The sequence below is a fragment of the Rhinolophus sinicus genome, chromosome 16, assembly GCF_057876585.1.
Source record: "Rhinolophus sinicus isolate RSI-liver-muscle chromosome 16, RSI-T2T, whole genome shotgun sequence".
In the NCBI taxonomy this organism is placed as follows: Eukaryota; Metazoa; Chordata; class Mammalia; order Chiroptera; family Rhinolophidae; genus Rhinolophus; species Rhinolophus sinicus.
Window position 1 is genome coordinate 110832614 of NC_142516.1, and position 17982 is coordinate 110850595.

The window sequence follows — 17982 nt, forward strand, 5'->3', positions numbered from 1 at the left end:
ATGCAGCTGGAGGCTTTAATTATATGAGATTTCTCTGACTTAGAGAAGCTAAGGCTTTTACTTTTTGAAAAAGTCACCTTTTTCAGAAATCCAAGGGAAAACATTTGTGTAATGCATATTGCCTTTTCCAATTACCTATTATTGAAAGGCAGAAAAACACCAGAGAGTTATAAAAGTGAACTGAAAATAGAGTTGTGTATGAAATTTGATTATTGTTTGCTGACACCGATTGCCTGGGAAAGAGTAAATTTTTGAGAAGGATTTTTCTTCCCCATATCCCCTTATCATTAAAACAAGTGTGATCTAGTATATTTTGTTTGCTCTACACTAATAAGGACGCCTACAATTATATTTTTCAAGTGAATTTTGGACCTATCTTTCACAAATAGGTGATATTTATTTTTCTTTACCATTAATAAATAATAGAGTCCAACAAAATACAAAATTAATACAATATACATGTATGTGTGTGTACACACATGTGGATAATGCAAAATTTTTCATCATGTATTTCATTTTGTCATAAGATTCTTTTATTATAAAATAATATTCATCATTAGCTTATATAAAGCTACATGAGTTGCCTCTAAATATGTGACTAATACTGGGGGTGCCAAAAAATGTATGCACATTTTAAGCAATGTTAACATTTTGGTCAATGTTGCTCAAGCTGTACTTCGCCGTAATCAGAAGTGTCTGGACGCTGATGGTAACCACTTTGAGCAGCTCTTATAATTACAGAAGTCAAACGTGACTTGTATTCATCTTTTGTTATCGGTATATATTGAGTATTACAATTTAATACAGTTTTCCTTTCTTAAAATGTGTATACATTTTTTTGCACCCTCTGTAGATACAGTATTATAGGAACATCGTGAAATATGGACCTTGAGAAATCACTAAACCCACCATCCTGTAAGACAAAAATAGGTCCCAAGAATATAAATTGCTTTTATTTCTTCAAGGACAGATGATAGTTTTCTTGATTTCTATTTGCTGAAATTTCCTTCCTTTTTTTTCCTTCCAGAATTCCTGTGCACTGTGCAGCTCTCCACATTTCCCAAGGAAGCAAGCAGAACAGTGACCCAAACCTTGCTCAGGTGAGTGACAATAGTTCACTGATTTGATGGTTTGCTCTTTTAGATATGATTTATTTTATCCCTGAAAATGAGCCTGGCTTGACTTTTGCTCAGAATCAAGGAGAGTGTTGGAATAAATCTACTGTTTAAGTGACAGAAGAAAATCAAATGTATCTCTCATTAAATAGAAAGTCAGTGTGAGTTTTGCAACCCTTCCTCTTATCTACAAAACATGTCTTACGGGATCCAGCATGAGGCTGTGAAAGAAAAATATGACCTAATTTTCTAAAGAGTTTTTCAAAGAATAGTTGTTAGGTAGAGTGCCATTAAAAATGGTCTACCAACAGATAAGATATTCTTTAAGTGATAAGGAAAAGTGACATTCTTTGTACATCTACAAATTCGGTCTTTGACCAAATTCTTTTCATTAGTTTCAGATCTCATATTTCTCATAAGAATGTAAGAACATGTAGGAGTTTTGAATTAGATATTTATCTTACTACACAATAATTAGGACTTTCCTACTTAAAGGTATGTGTGTTGCTATTCCTAGGATTACATAGGTGTTTGTTGATTTGTTGAGGTGTGGAAATCAAGGCCCTGAGCATGGTCTGTGACTCCCATCAGGCAGCACTGTGATTCCAATACCTCCCCCCTCCTGCCCCCTTCCCCATCAAATGTACTTCGTTTCTCATGGGCAATTTCTTAGGTCAATAATACTGCTGTTTTCCAGAGAACTTGAAACGAGAGTTCTAAGCATAAACAGTTTCGTAATTTTTCCTATTTCTGCCATCTCTGCTGCAGAAGTTGCTATCATTTGAAATTGTGACATTAAGCCACACTAGGTTTAGTGGATCACTCTCAGTCAAATGATTATACTAAGGAACAGCATGGTTTTGGATGGAGGGCACCCAGAAAGTTAATCAGGCCAGGGCACTCTGGTCACTGTGCTTGCCATAACCCAAGACCAGTTTTTCAGACACGTACTTATCATGGATGTATTTCTGCAAAGAATGTGTTTAAGCTTTACAGCACACTCAAGAATACTGAAGACTGGGATAATGAAATGCTTCTGAATTAAATTTTTTTTTGGATAAATTATAGCATTTATTTAATGTTTTGGGTTTGTAATTTTAGAAGATTTATACAAGGGAGTAATTCCTCTATTTTTGAATCACACCACTTAATAGCTAAAGGGTATCTTGGAACACATACTTTTCCAAACCGATTTAGCTGAAGCTAAATCAATTGGGAAATGTCCCAAGAATATATAGCATGTTATTGGCCCAGTTAGAGTTGTTCTCTGATCCATGCTAGTATTCTTTCTGCTGTACTAGTTTGTATCTTTTAAAAATAAAAGTGAGTGTGAGAGGGGGATTGTATTTAGAAGAATCTCTAAAATGTAAATGATAAAGAAAAAAGTGACTTTGCCACTCACTCTCTTAGTTCATGAAGAGTTTAGTTAAAATGACAGTCATGCTGTCTTATTTATGTACGGTGCCTAGGGCAGAGATGGCCTGTACCTCCATCCTCCCTCATAACATGGTACTTTGTGCTCTGAAGCTGACAGGGCCTGGCCACATATGACCTATCTGTATGTGTATACCTGGTAGTTACTTATTGGATGTTTGATCTGAAGCCAGGCACTTAAACTCTTTGAGATCAGTTTACTTACATATACAAAGTGTGGGCAATATTACTTCCTGATCTGCTTCATGAAACCATGGTTAGTTCGATAAGATTTATAAAATATTACATAAACATGTGGTTTTGAAAGGGAGATGTCATAAAATATCAAAGTATCTAGTATAATTAATCATCAGCATGATCTCCTCGGCAGAAACATGGCCTTTGAACGTTAAGCCACCTTCCACTATATATGGGCCTCAGATTCCTGCTCCCTGGTGGAAATACCTAAAGTAGTTGGATATACAATCCTTAGGGGAATAATTTTTTCCAGTATCCATTTTTAGGCAAGTGATATAGCACTGTTCAAGCATTTTAGAGCCAAAGTGTCAACTAACCAATTCATTGAGATTCCCTAAAACACAAATTTCTCACTGCTTTGCAGCCAACTTTCCATATCATAATGACATAATGCATGAAACTTGAGCTTCTAATCAAAACATTTTTAGTTCCAACAGATCACATCACAAAGGCATGTTTTTAAAACCTGATTCAGAGCTTCTGAGGCGATTTCTATCATTTACTAATTTCCATACAAGGAGTATCTCCTTAGAAATGATAAGACTTTAACATATTTTAATGGATTCTATTGCAAATATTAGGCCTTTATTATCAGGTCTCGAAAGAAAATGCAGCTGAAGAAATATATCTCCTCCCCACTATCTAGGCCCCTATTGGTGTTACACTGTCATCCCTTCAAATTTATGCAGCATGTTTTTGTATCATGTCATGATGACACTTGTTCTGTGATTGACATGTATTTCTCCAGGTTGTGATTTCCTTACATACTAACTTCTTCACACATGCACGCATGCATGCACAGATTTATTTGTGTATTTTCTTTACAAGTATTTTCACCATCTTTTTTTGTTTTTGTTTTTAATCATGCAGGCATTTATTTGATCCATGTAACTGGTGATAAATCAGCATTTTGTCAGGCTGCACACATGTATTTTGCTAAGTTAAGAGACATGATTCAGTTATAAGTGGATTCAAGAGCACACTAAGCTCGAAATCCTTGAGTGTTCTTGTGGAAGCCACAGGGCTGTACTACACAGCTTCATAGATGACGCCTAAATCGTTATTTTTTAGAGGTAGAAATACATACAATTATTGTGACTTTTGGTCCTATTTCAAAGGCTATACAAAGTAGAGACTTAAGATGAGAAAATGTGATTTTAAATCCCATGTGCACCCAGAAATATTTCTTTGTGTGGTTTGATTTTAAACTAATAAAATATGGCATAGCACATTTACATATTAAGGAACACTTTCTAATCTGATCCTCTCTGGAAAACTATGGAAATTGTAACTATAATAACAAAAACACTGATATTTACACACAGTGTCGCATGAGAATCCCATGTCTTTATACAGAAGAAAGGTTCCAATATATGCTGGATACCTCCTGCATATTAAGTTTTTAGTATAAACAAATATAGATAAAGGAAGACAAAATCTATAATATTGTTTTAAAAAGAGCTATTTTTAATCTATAAATAACTACAAGAGTAATTATAAATCATTATTTAAAAATAGAGGCTGTAGCTATCATTCTTTTTGCTTTCTTTCATTTTTACTCTGCTGCTTGTCACTAATTGACATGTTCTTATAGATTCATTTTCTCACTGTCTGCCTCCTTTTAGAAAACAGTACCATGAGTCTTTGGACATTTTCTGTCCTGTCTTGTGCTGTCTCCAATGGTCAGGAGAATGCTTAGGATATAGAGCTTAAATCATAAAAAAAAAATAGTTGGATTTCAATTTTTTTTTCTGGAATTTTCTCAATCTATATGTTATTATTATTTTGTTTTTTGAGGTATGACAAAATTTCTATTTTATATGTTATTTGTTATTTTTGAATTATACTTATATGTGTACATGTATAAGTAACCTTGAAGCACTATGTTCATCTTCTTACATTTTGAAGAAATACTTATAATTCAAAGTGTCGATAAAGATGTAGAATGCATTCTATTACCCAAAGATGTAAATATAGGAGATTAAGGGGGCAATATAAATAGTACAAGAAACTGAACAGGAAATGAAACAATTTTATTCTTGGGAAAGAGAGATGAAGATGAAATATTACCTGGTCAGTTAGTTGGTAGTTTTCCTGTATAAATATATTATAATAATGAAAGATAATGTGTGGGGGAAAAAAACAACACTTTACAAAAACAGTTGAAAAGATATTAATATAAATGGGGTTAATGGGGTGAAGTACTAGCTTGTTACAAGCCTATGAACTAGTAGTGCCATCTCCCTGGACTACAGTATTCAAGATATGATGACTTTATTCCTACTGTTTAAAAGCAAGTATTTTTGTATATCCAAATATGCAAAGAAGTCTTAAAGATCAGCAATAATAAAATTAACCAACCTAAAATGGTCAGAAGATCTGAAGGGCAGATGGTAGGAGCCAGGTATCTCACTGTTGGAGTGTAAATTACACATAAGCAGGGAGAGAAAGCTAGAATGATCCATGTGGTAATGAAATCGATTTGCAGAGATAATAAGTCATGTTTAACCTAATACAGGCAGTTACATATAGAAATGTTTATATTACATATATACACACAGTTTTGTATACACACAGATTTCTTTGACCTATGAGTTCAGAAACCCTGAAAGAAATGACACACAGGTAACAATGAGCACACCTAGCACCCAGACTTGAGAATCTAATTCTCCAATAAAATGAACTATGACACCTAGGACAAATTGCTGATTACAGGGCTGGGGGAGTAATAAATATACAAGCATCTTGTAGTGTCAGAAGGTATGGAGTTACTAAGCGCTCTCTCTCTCTCTCTCTCTCTCTCTCTCTCTCTCTCTCTCTCTCTCTCTCTCTCTCTCTCTCACACACACACACACACACACGGGGGTGTTTCAAAGGGACATAGATGCCAACTAGCTCCCAATGTCCAATACTAGAGAAATTTGAGGAACAAAATAAATAAAATAGTGTTGGATTGTAACCCAAAATATAAAACAAATATCCATGAGTCCATATGGCTACAGAAAATAATTGACTAAATTAATAAATTATGGAGCAGAGAAACACTTTCATACAGAAGAAGAACTCTAAGTAACTGTTGTAGATTCTCCACATTCAAGGAGAGGCACAATTCCACTTTCTTAAGTGTGGGCTGCATATAGTAATTTCCTTCCAAAGAGAACACTATAAAAAACAGATCTTTTTTTTAAAGGCAACTTTACAGTGAAGCAATATGACAAACACTTTCGCAGGTGATAAAGGTCAACATTAATAGTCATAAATCATGTTGCTAGTTGTACCATTGATATGATGCAATGAATATGGCATTTTATTTCTGTGACCTTTCTCCCCAAAGCCCATAACCCCAATACCATTAGGAGAAAAACAAATCCCAATAGAGAAAAACAAAATACTTGACCATTACTCCTCAAATCTGTCAAGAGCATCAAAAACAAGAAAGACTGAAAAAACTATTATAGCCAAGAGGAGATATAAGCAGAGATGATACTTAAATTTAATGTGGTATCCTGGATGGGATCCCTTAACAGAAAGAGGACTTTAACTAATGAAATCTGAATAAAGTCTGCACTTTAATTAATAAATATGTATTGATATTGGTTTACTAATTGTAACAAATGTATGTACTAATGTAAGAATTTGTGATTGGGGAAAACCGGGTATAGGGTATATGGAACTCTGCACTATCTTTCCAATTTTTCTGTAAACATAAAACTGTTCTAGAGACAAAGTTTATTTATAAAAGGTAGGTCAAAGGTAAAGATCATTATGAGATACTAGAATGCTGTATTTGAACCTGAATCACTTGTTCTAAAATACTGATGCATAATTATTTACCCTGTGAGATCCATGGTTCTATTCCTGAGTTGAACACAAACTCAATAATTCTTCTTGTGTTCAAATCTGTAAAACTTAATGTAGATGTTTTCTGTTAGACACTCCCCACCTCCCACCCCCATTAAGCATAGTGCAGTTTCGAGAAAAGAAGGGGGCAAAATCAAGAACAACTTGAATAAACTACCAGCCCAAACTTCAGGAACCTGTGGGGGCTGGTGTGTTGGTGCTGGATTTATGTGCAATAGTGAGGTACTTGCAATTAACTTCGTTCAGTGCTTGTTACAAGGTGATCACTCAAGACATGTCACTTTAATTTTTACTGGTCAGGGCAACATCGGATACAAGCTTAGGCATGATGATTACATACAAAGACATGATGATTACATGCTGATTAAATACAAAGGTTTGGTTTGAATAAATGTTTTTGAGTTCCTATTTCTTGCTAAATCCAGTGAAGATAAGTTCCCCACTTAATAAAATACATGCTGCAGTAGTGGATTTTACTTGCTATGTAATAAAGGTGAAGGAAGTCAATGCTGTGCAATAGGGCTTATACTGACATTGTAGTCATGACAGAAAAATGTCTAAATACAATTGAGGGAAGAAGAAAGGGTTGATGGAAACATGGTAATTTTCGCTGAAATGAGATGGCTGAGTAAGACTTCTGAGGCGATATGGCATTTTAAATGGAAGCAATAGCATGAGTTAAATATCAGTGCTATGAAAACGTGTATGATATTGGGCAATGCTAGTTAAGCCTGATAGTGGGAGAACAGGGTATAGGAAGGGAAACAATGAGACATATAGTGAAGAACTGAGCTTAACTATCTCCATCTTTGAAGTCATAGTTAATCCATTTGGAATTTAGGTCCATGTGCAAAGTGAACCAATTAAAAATGTTTTGATCTGACTTGAGATTTAAGGAGCTACCTCTTTCTCTGGCTCAAAACTCTAAGCAACGTAGTTAGGTTGTCTCTTTTTTGATTGACATTTCATTAGCATAATGTAAAATAAACATGAAATTCATGGTGTTTTAAAAGAATATATGTTGTTTCTGCACAGAATGAATAATATTTGATACTTGTATGATATAGTGTTCATGAAAATAGAAACACCACTCTTTCTTGAGTGGCCAGAACATTCCTGTATCGTAAAAAATAATCATAATCTGTGTGAATTATACTTTATAATTACCAGGGCAAGTACAGTATTAATATGAATTTAAAATAGAGTAAGATTAAAAGCACACAATTTAGTTCAAATATGACATCTTGACAACCTGCAAAAATTGCTAGAAATAAGTGATTCTTCTTATTGAGAAATATAAGGATTCATTGATTATTTAATATTTTAGATGATTTACATTAGAGTTACTGTCACATGGGAATAGTGTTCTTGGTAACTGGTTATATTGTGTGGTTGTGTCACTGACTAGAATAAGTCAAACTGTGTAAGGGGAGTCACTTTACTCTCTTCTTATTGGGACAGATACTACTCTCACTGCAATGTGGTGGTTGTAAAGCTTGATACTGTATCAGATGGAAAGAATGGTCTCTAGATTTCAGGCGATTTCCAGGCTTTATATAGTTACACTATGCTAGCCCTTGTTATTTATTTATTTATTTTTCAAAAATCCTGCTGACTTTCGTTGGGGTCCAAGCCTCGAGTACTGATTCAATCTTATATTTGACTTAGAAAAAAGAAAAACTAAGAGAGGACAATATTATTACAAGATTATTTGATTACCTGAAACCATATCACCATACATTCTAGAATTAGATTTAGGTGATGAAAATGTATGAATTTTAAGAAAATGTTTCTAGTTCAGCTATATTCTGTTATTTTTCATATTCATGAAATAACATTTGTGAAGCACTTAATCCCCAAGTTAAATAAAGGAAAATTGTGTTTGCCTAGTTTCTGTTTTCATCACCTAAAATTGGAATGACCCTGACTTGGACTCCTCTCAAAAATGTTTTGAAGGAATAAACACACACTTCTCTTAAAGAAAAAAAAGAGCAAGTTTAAGTTCCTGTGTTTAATAAGTTACACTTTTTTTATCAATATAAATAAGTAAAAGTATAAACCAACTTATGTAATGTGTCTAAGAAAAAAATATATTCCACATTTGTATTACTTTCAAGGTGATCCTAGTTAATTAAAAAACAACCATAACAAAAACGCAAATGACTATACGCTTTACTTGATCCTTCAAATTTGTAAAAAGTGTGATTAAATGTCTAAACTGATTTTCAGTGTTTTGTTACTGTGCCTGTCTCTTTGATAATAGGTGTTACTGAATTATGTGAAACAACAGAAATTCTTAAATGTATTTACAGGTGGTGAGGACAATTATAAAGGTATGCAAATGTATTCTAAACATGAGCAGATGATTACACTGCTCAGTAATAATAAAACATTTATGTATTCAAACAAACACAGATAAACAAAGACATCTCCAAGGAAGAGAAGGAAAAGACTTGGCAAATTAAAAAGTACCACTAAATTTACTTTTTTTATAAACGGTGTATCGTGTTATTTGGAGATCATATATTGATGCTTCTTTTATGATCTCAACTAACATTTTCTTGTGAGTTTTTATACCTGTAAATATATAGTTGTGATAGAATCTCTCCATTCATATATAAGATGTGTATACGTGTGTATGTGTATATACATACATATATACACGTATATATGTATATCATCAATATCTAAGTTTTCATAGGTACTAACCATAACAGGTATGAATTGCATTTTCATATGCTTTTTATGTTTTCAATATTAAATGTATATACTATATAATAAGTAGTATGCACTATATCATATATAACAAAATATGTAATATACAATATATAAATGCTTGCTACATGGTGAATAATGTATGATACAGAGTGTTATATTTTCTACATTCTGTATTACATATATAATTATATTGTTTAGATATAATAAATCAAAATAACAGATAATTATACAAAATGGAAAGCCCACCTTTTTTAGATCAAATTTACACTATTGTTTAAATAAATTTTGCTATGGTAAAGATTTCATTTAAAAACATGGAAAATAAATGAAACAAAATAAGGCATGCAAATATATTTTCATTTGCTTTGTAACCAGTCTATCACAAATTTTGAATAAGTTGAGTGCAAAGTGGAAATGAATCAAATTTTTTCAACTTTTGTCTTCCAGTATGCTGTTTAGGATCTCCCTCCCCTGCCCTTTTTAGAAATCTCAAGGATAGCCCATAGACTTCCCAGTCACTTTAGTTATAGTAAGTGTCTCACTTTGGTAATTAAAATAATTGAAGTATCAAAAGTAAATTAAAAATTTCAATATCCAATATAAAATTTCAATATCATATCAAATTATATTTTCCTCCTTCTTCAGCTCAGGGGCCTGCAGTGGGGAACGGGTATGGCAAAGCATGGGAGCCAGCTTGCAAGAACCCTCAGTGGCCACATTTGGGGCACTGAAAATAAAAATGATAACAATAGTATGGGTTATAAACCATTGAATTGGAAAAATAATTAATGAGTCCATAGTGGCACTCAAAAGAAGAAGTAGAAATTGGAAAGTTCTTTTTATACAGAAAAATGTCAGCTAATAAACATAGAAAGGCTAATAGAATTAGAATATTAAATAAATAATGTTTGATCCAGCAAGGCTGTCTGAGAGAACACTTGTTGGGAAAAGATATTGCCAAGATCTCAGGGTATTTCAGATTACTTACAGAAAATATATTCATTCAGAAATTTAGCATCCTAGGTTAACATTAATAGCTGACACTACGTTTTACCTGATTGGATGCAGCATGAAGTATACCACGTACTTATCTGGCATTCTTGCTCAAAATGTTTAACATGAATCTAACTATAAGACACACACACACACACACACACACACACACACACACACAGAAACAACCAGATTTTGTGGCAAACTGAATTATAATTACACATTTTTCAACAGGTTGAATTTTTAAATATTAATAACAACAACACAGTGTCAGTCATTTAAAAACAGCCTAGAGATGGTTTGAAATTAAAAGAGATTTAAGAGACAATCTATTATAGTTGCATGATCCTTAATTTGAGCCTAGATTGGGAGATGAAAGCCTGGAGAGGACATTTTTAGAAACACTTTGATATAGATTTTATTATTTATATTTGAGTACACCCTGCAAGAATTCATATATTTATTATTCAGTTAAATATTTTCTGTAATTTCTATTGGATTTTATGTTTGAATTATGGACTATTCAGATATGTGTAACTTAATATCTAGGCATATGGGGGATGTTCTATTTATTTATTTTTAATAGACATCTAGCTTAGTTGCATTGTGGTCAGAGAAATCAAACTATTTCAATATTTTAAATATTTTAGAATTACTTTATGGCCTGCTCTGCAATTTGGAAAATGTTTCATGGTAGCTGGGAAAAAAGAAAAGTGATTTCTGTTGTTTTATGGTGCCAGGTTGTATATGTGGAAATGAAGTTCAATTTTCAAAATTATATTTAAAAATAAATATTTCTTCCTCATTTTCCATTTCTTTTATCAACTACTGAAAAAGTTTTGTTAATGGTGCCCATTGAGATTGTGAATTTTTTTCTCCTCATAGTTTGATTTTTGATATATGTGTGTGTGTTAAGCTATGTATGTTGAATTTTGGGATTGTGAAATATTTATAATAAATTCATTGTTATGAAATGTCTATCTTCATATCAGGTATAATTCTTCTGTTAAATTCGACTCTTAACAGATTTTGGGGTGTTAGTGATTACCTGATAAATCTTTCTCTAAACTATCAACAGTTCTGTATCTTTATCTTTACCACATATCTCTTGAGAGTATAATAGGTTTAGATTTTGACTCAAATCTACTTTTACAATATTAGTGCCTAACTTGGAGAATTTAACCCATATTCAATATAATAACTGATATAGTTGGGTTTTTACCTATAATGTTATTCGGTTTTCTATTGGATTCACCAAAATAAGATCCTATTTTCCTTCTAAGTTGTCTTCTTTTCAGTTAATGAATATTTGTAATTACTCCATATTTCCATTTAAAAATTTGTCACTCTTTCCTTTTAATAATTTAATTATTTTGAATATTACTTTATATATCTTTGACTTTTTTCAGTTTAATGCAAATATTTACCTAATAATTCTAGATTTATTAGAACACATTATCTACTTCTGATAGCTTTATCACCACTTATCACTTACTTATTGCTATGCGTTTCCCTCTAAATATATTTTCAATCCCATGATACATTACTGTTGTTTTATAGACTCAGTATTCATATACATTTATAAACTTAACTCCTTTTCTATTATTCATCATTCTTCTTGAATTTCATGTTTTTAACTGCAATTGTTTTTCTTTTGCTTCATTTACATTTTTATTTCTTTAAATTGAAAAGTGCAGGTGAGAAATTACCTCATTTGTGTTTATAAGTATTTTTTCTATTTAGTTTAAATATTTTCTAAATTTTGAAAGAAAATACAGACTCGCAAAGGAATTTTTTAACATGTGACCAACACCCAGTAAAAATACCCTCCAAAATGAGAGCACTAATGCATGTTAGTTTTGCCTGTTTTTACACTGTATATAACTGGACATATGCAGTATGTACCTGTGTCTGACGTTTTTGCATTATGTTACATATTTGAAATTTATAAATATTTTGGCATGTACTTCGGTTAAATGATTTTTGGTTAGGTGTTGCTCCCTTTTGTAGAAATAATTAAAAACATGTTATTATATTATCTGTTGGCTTTTAAATTTTCTTTTAAGAAGTCAGCTGTTAGTCTTACTGTTGCTTATTGGAAGGCATGTGCATTAGTTTGCTTAGGCTGCCATAATAAGACACCACAGACTGGATGGTTTAAAGAACAGAAATTTCTTTCTTCACAGTTAGAAATCCAAGATCAAGGTATCAGCAGGGCTGATAAGAGAGGTCTCTTATGGTAGCCTTCTTGCTGTGTCCTCACATGATCTGTCCTCTGTGATTGCACATCCTTTGTGTCCAAATTTCCTTTTCTTATAAAGACATCAGCCAGAATGGATTAGGCCTTACTTTAATGTCATCATTTTAATTTAATCACTTTTTTAAGGACCCTGTCTCCAAATAGTTACATTCTGAAGTACTAGGAATTAAGGCTTCAACATATGCATTTTATAGGGGCACAATTCGGCCCATATTAGAGTGTGTGTGTGTGTGTGTGTGTGTGTGTGTGTGTGTGTGTATTTAATGCTCTTATGATAGTTTCTTTGGTTTGGTTTTTGTCATCAAATTTTGATTTTTGTCCTTCACTTTGCCTTCTCCTTATGTTATTTCAATTATATATATGTTAGGATTTTTGTGCATTCCATTAATCTTTTAAGCTCATTTCCACATTTCTACTCTACTCTTTGTTTCCTGTGTGCTTCAGATTGATTTATTTCATGATAAATATTCCATCTATTAATCTGTATTTTGCTGTGTCCAGTCTGTTGCTCCATTTGCTAATTTGTGTTTTGTTGTGTCCATTGTATTGTGAAACCCATCCTTTGAGTACTTATTTTTAGTTATAATACCCATTTTCCAGAAAACCATTTAATTTTCTATGAACTAAAGTTCTGTAGGGAATTTTCCATCCTTTCACCAATTTATCTCATCCATCTTTTCTTCATTTTCTGTAACAAATTCATCATAATTGTTGTCTGCTTCCTTTCCTGTGTGGGTCACCTGTTTGTTCAACATTTCTATTGCCTGAAGTTTCGGGTTTTTTGTTAGTTTATTTATTATGTAGTCTTGCTTCCTTCATGTATATTTTTAATGTATGCTGAACTATGTATATAAAATAACTCTAGAAGTGTTAGATCATGTTATCTTTCACAGGAGAGGGCTTATACTTCTATTATCATATAGAGTCTGGTGGGGGGCAGGAGTCTCACGATTATTTAATCAGGGCCTGAGCTGAGTCAAGGCTGGGTTTTAGTGTAAATTTAAATTTACCTGCTGCTTACTCCTGTCTCCAGAACGTGTCCCACAGAACTTTGAATATATATCTTTGCTGGATGTGGGATCTTTAGCTCTGAAAGACTATTGGTAACTTTTGGTAGTCTTCCAGAAGATTTTATATTTTCTCTTTAGCCTACTTGTTATGATTTAAAAATGTCATATATCTCCAAATGGAGACTGCCCAGTGTCCTTAAAACACCTATGTTTGCCGTTTAGATACTTTCACCATAAGCTCAGCCGATGCGTCCTCCCCTCAGTAGTGGTCTTCCTCTAGGAGCCAAGTGTATCATCATGGCCTCTTACCATTGTGTATTAGTGTTAGCAAGTTATTTAAGAAAAGGCAATGGCCAATTCCACCTTCTTTTCAGGTTTCAATGCCCTAGGATCACTTGTCCCAGCAGGTCTTTGTCCACTATACAACATAACACATAGACAATCTTCTGTTTGCTTTAAGAAGTTTTCACTGTAATCCTGTGTCTTCTTTAACATCCTCAAAATTCAGTAAAATGCTTTTAGGGAAAATCAATCTTGAGTTTGAGGCCCATCAAAACGCACATTTCATTTTAGCAGTTGTATGCAATTGCCAAAAGCTTTTCTAGTTCTTCCCCCTCGTTACACACACACACACACACACACACACACACACACACACACACACACACACACACACACACACACCATGGTCTTCTACCTATCTAGGCCTGCATTCTGAATCTGTAAAAGCAATAGGAAATAAAAAGCAAAAAATATGTAGCTGTTAACCCTTACCTCACATCTGAACAGTGTGTTTCCTATATAAATTGAACCCATCTAGTGCTTGTTGGTTTGAAAGCTCACTGATGGCATTGAAAATGTGATTTTGTAACTTTATCATTTATCTTGCTTTACTAGTTGTTGGCAGTGAGGGCATTGGCCTACCCAAATCTACTGAACTTCACAGAAGCAGACCTCTCATATGCTTTTTTAAATTGTCTTCTAAGGTTTGAGTACAAATAAACCTACATGTATGGAAAGCTAATTTATAGATCCAAAAGGTAATACAGGTTTTAGGGTCAGTTATGAGCTATGTAAGTGAATTTGAAATATTCCATATACATTTCATCAATTTAAGATACTGGTGAATATTTTTTTGGGAGGACTTAAATATCAAAATGAATATTATATATGTAGGCACATGTCTGTGTATATATATGTATATGTATACATGTATATACATATATATAGTTATATGTATATACACAAATATGTATATATATACAGATATACTATATATGTATATATATACACACAGATATACTATATGTGCCTACATATATATGTGCCTACATATATATGACAAAATACATGTTTTTAATTATAAAATATATATCTATATAGGGATATATAAATATAGGTACATAGTTTATGGATAAACACACAACTGTACATTTAGACAGTAATGTGTTTTTGGCTGCATAGGCCATGCTTCAATAGATGTAAGATGTTAAATCTTTATAGAAACCAAGCCGTAGATGTGAAATAAACTTTAAAATAACTTTAAGTTTAATTAATTCAATTATGACCACCAGTCATCTTAGGGCCGACAACTCAATAAAACATGAATGTATTCTCTCAATAGCTTGGGAATTAGAAATATTTGAAATTGCTAAAAAAATAAAAATAAAAATCAAGTTTTAAGGCTAGAATATGATTTTTAAAAAGTGCTGTATTAGTTAGCTATGTTGCATAAAAGTTAACCGCAAACTTAAAAAAAAACACAAAAAAAAACACACACCTATTCATTACCTCTCTTGTTTGTGCTGGTCCAGTGTCTCTCTCTGCATGGTTTAGCTCTCTCCCATCCTCAGGATCTTGGAAAGCTGCCCACAGCAGTCAGCCAGGCTGTGGTCTCATCTGGAGTCTTAACTTGGGAAGAACTCACTCCCATGCTTAATCAGGTTGTTAGCAGGGTTCATATTCTTATGGTTATGGGACTGAGAGCTCCAGATTTTCACTGCCTGTCATCTGGAAGCTCCTAAAAGCCACCCACAGTTCCCTCATTTGTGGCCTTCTCTAAGCAGTTGGCAACATATTTGCTTGTTTCTTCAAGGCCACCAGGAAACCAAGAGAGTAAGTCTGATAGCAAGATAACAACTCATAGAATGTAACAAATCATGGCAGTGACAGCCCATCACCTTTGCTGTATTTGATTGGTAGAGCAAGGCATCTCTTCCCCACCCTCCAGGGGAGGGATTACAGAGTCACACACACCAGTGTTCTAGGGTCCTTAGGACCACCTTAGAGTTTGTCTGCCCCAGTATCCTGATCATTGATATGATTCCTCTAAATATATGGTTTCAAAGTGAATTTGGATCATTAAGAAAAAGAAAAGGAAAATCAGACAGAGATCATTAGTTTAGTTATAGACATGACAAAATTCTTACAAAAATATACTTAAAGTTTCTGTTTTGAATGTGTTTGTTTAAATGTTTCAGAGCAAATAAAGTTTAGAATTCTACCTCCCAAAGGAACTTCAGTTGTTAACTTGAAAATGTACTCTTTATGTATTTATTTCTTTGCTAAGGAACAGAAAACATACTGTTCAGTTTAAAGCGACTATGTACTCAGGATTGTCGATGTCTTCAAAGCCATGCATAACTGACGTGTGTACTCGTTCATGTTTGTAGAAGGGAAATCTTAATTATGAGAGAATATTTGGATTCAACAGCTATAACACCTGCCAACCCACCATTTAAAATATTTTTAGCCTTAGGGTTAATGTTTCATTTGACAGGTGTCTCATTTTCCCCCTTCCTCTTACTGCTGTTGTTGATTCTTTGCAACCCTAAGGACATGTATTCTTCATCACAAGGAGTTAGATGGAACATTCTGAGCTCTTACTCTTTTAGCCCGTTTGCACTTATTTTGGCTTGGCTGTAAAGTTAGATATTTGAATTTGTTTTCTAGCATGATATTAGAAAGGTTAAAATGTATTGATATACATTTTGAAATATATCTGACAGATTGAATTCTGAAAATTCCTTATGTAATCTATTTCATTTATATCTAATAACAAAAATACATATAAATCAGATCCTTGCAATCATTTAAATAAATGAGGCCCCTGATCATTTTATTCTGAATTTTTATTTGAGCATACTGATTGAACTCTAATTCGAGTACAGCAAAGTGCAGTATATAAAAATTAAAAGTCGACAGCACTTACCCTGTCTAAATTTGGGTTTTAATTTTTTTCAATTAAAATTTATCGGGGTGACAATGGTTAGTAAAGTTGCATAGGTTTCAAGCGTACAATTCTGTAATACATCATCTGTATCTCACATTGTGTGTTTATCACCCAGAATCAGTTCTCCCTCCATCACCATGTATTTGACCCCCTTTACCCTTTTCTACTTCCCCCACCCCTCCTTACCCTCTGGTAACCACTAAACTGTTGTCTGTGTCTATGAGTTTTTATTTCTTTATTTGTATGTCTTGTTCCTTTATTGCTTTCTGTTTTATATCGCACATATCACTGAAATCATATGGTTCTTAACGTTTTCCTGTGTGACTTATTTAAACTTAATGTTTATTTAAAACATGTTAAAAGACTGTTTCATTCTTTATAGATGATTACTGTGGGTAAACACCAAACTGACTATATAAAACTGGTAGTAAACATTCAAAGTACGTCCAAGTCTTTTCTGTTGGGATGACCAGACCAAATTGAAATGGCTAATGATTTCCTCTTTAACCATATGCTTGTTGGTCAAACTGGGTTTCTGACATTAATTAGAGTTTTGATCATACTATTGAGGTCATTATGAAACACAGTTTTCATTTAACACTTAAATTGAATATTGGAGTTCTCGTATGTTGGTGATTGGAATGCAAAATTGTACAGATGTTTTGGAAAACAGAATAGCATCAGAGATAAAGTTAATCTAAAATTACATCCAACAATTCCACTTCTAGAGATTTACCCAAGAACGATGAAAATACATATCTACACAATTACCTTTACGCAAATGTCAGTAGTAGCATTGCTGATAATAGCCAAAATTTAGAAATAATCCAAATGACCATTAACTGATGCTAACCAAATTTAGGTACATACATGTTGTGGAATATACACTGAAATAAAGAAAGAACAAAAACAGTTGACACGTGTAACCACCGGGATCAATTACAAAAGTTCATGCTAAGTGAAAGAACTCAAATACAAAAGAATAAATATTGTAGGCTTTTATTTATATTACATTTTAGAAAAAGCAAATAGTACTGACCAAAAGCGGATGAATGACAGGCAGGGTTCAGGGAAAAAAGGTTAACTATAAAATGGCTTGAGGGAACTTTTTGAGATATTGGT

General features: G+C 33.0%; 1 long non-coding RNA gene across 1 annotated transcript in view; it reads left to right on the plus strand.

Moving 5' to 3' along the window:
• The window catches only part of LOC141571305 (uncharacterized), a 141636-nt gene that overhangs the window by 24463 nt on the left and 99191 nt on the right, over positions 1-17982 (plus strand). The window contains exon 2 of the long non-coding RNA XR_012496068.2: positions 1028-1100. This is a non-coding gene — a long non-coding RNA (uncharacterized LOC141571305). The remainder of the gene's footprint in view (positions 1-1027; positions 1101-17982) is intronic.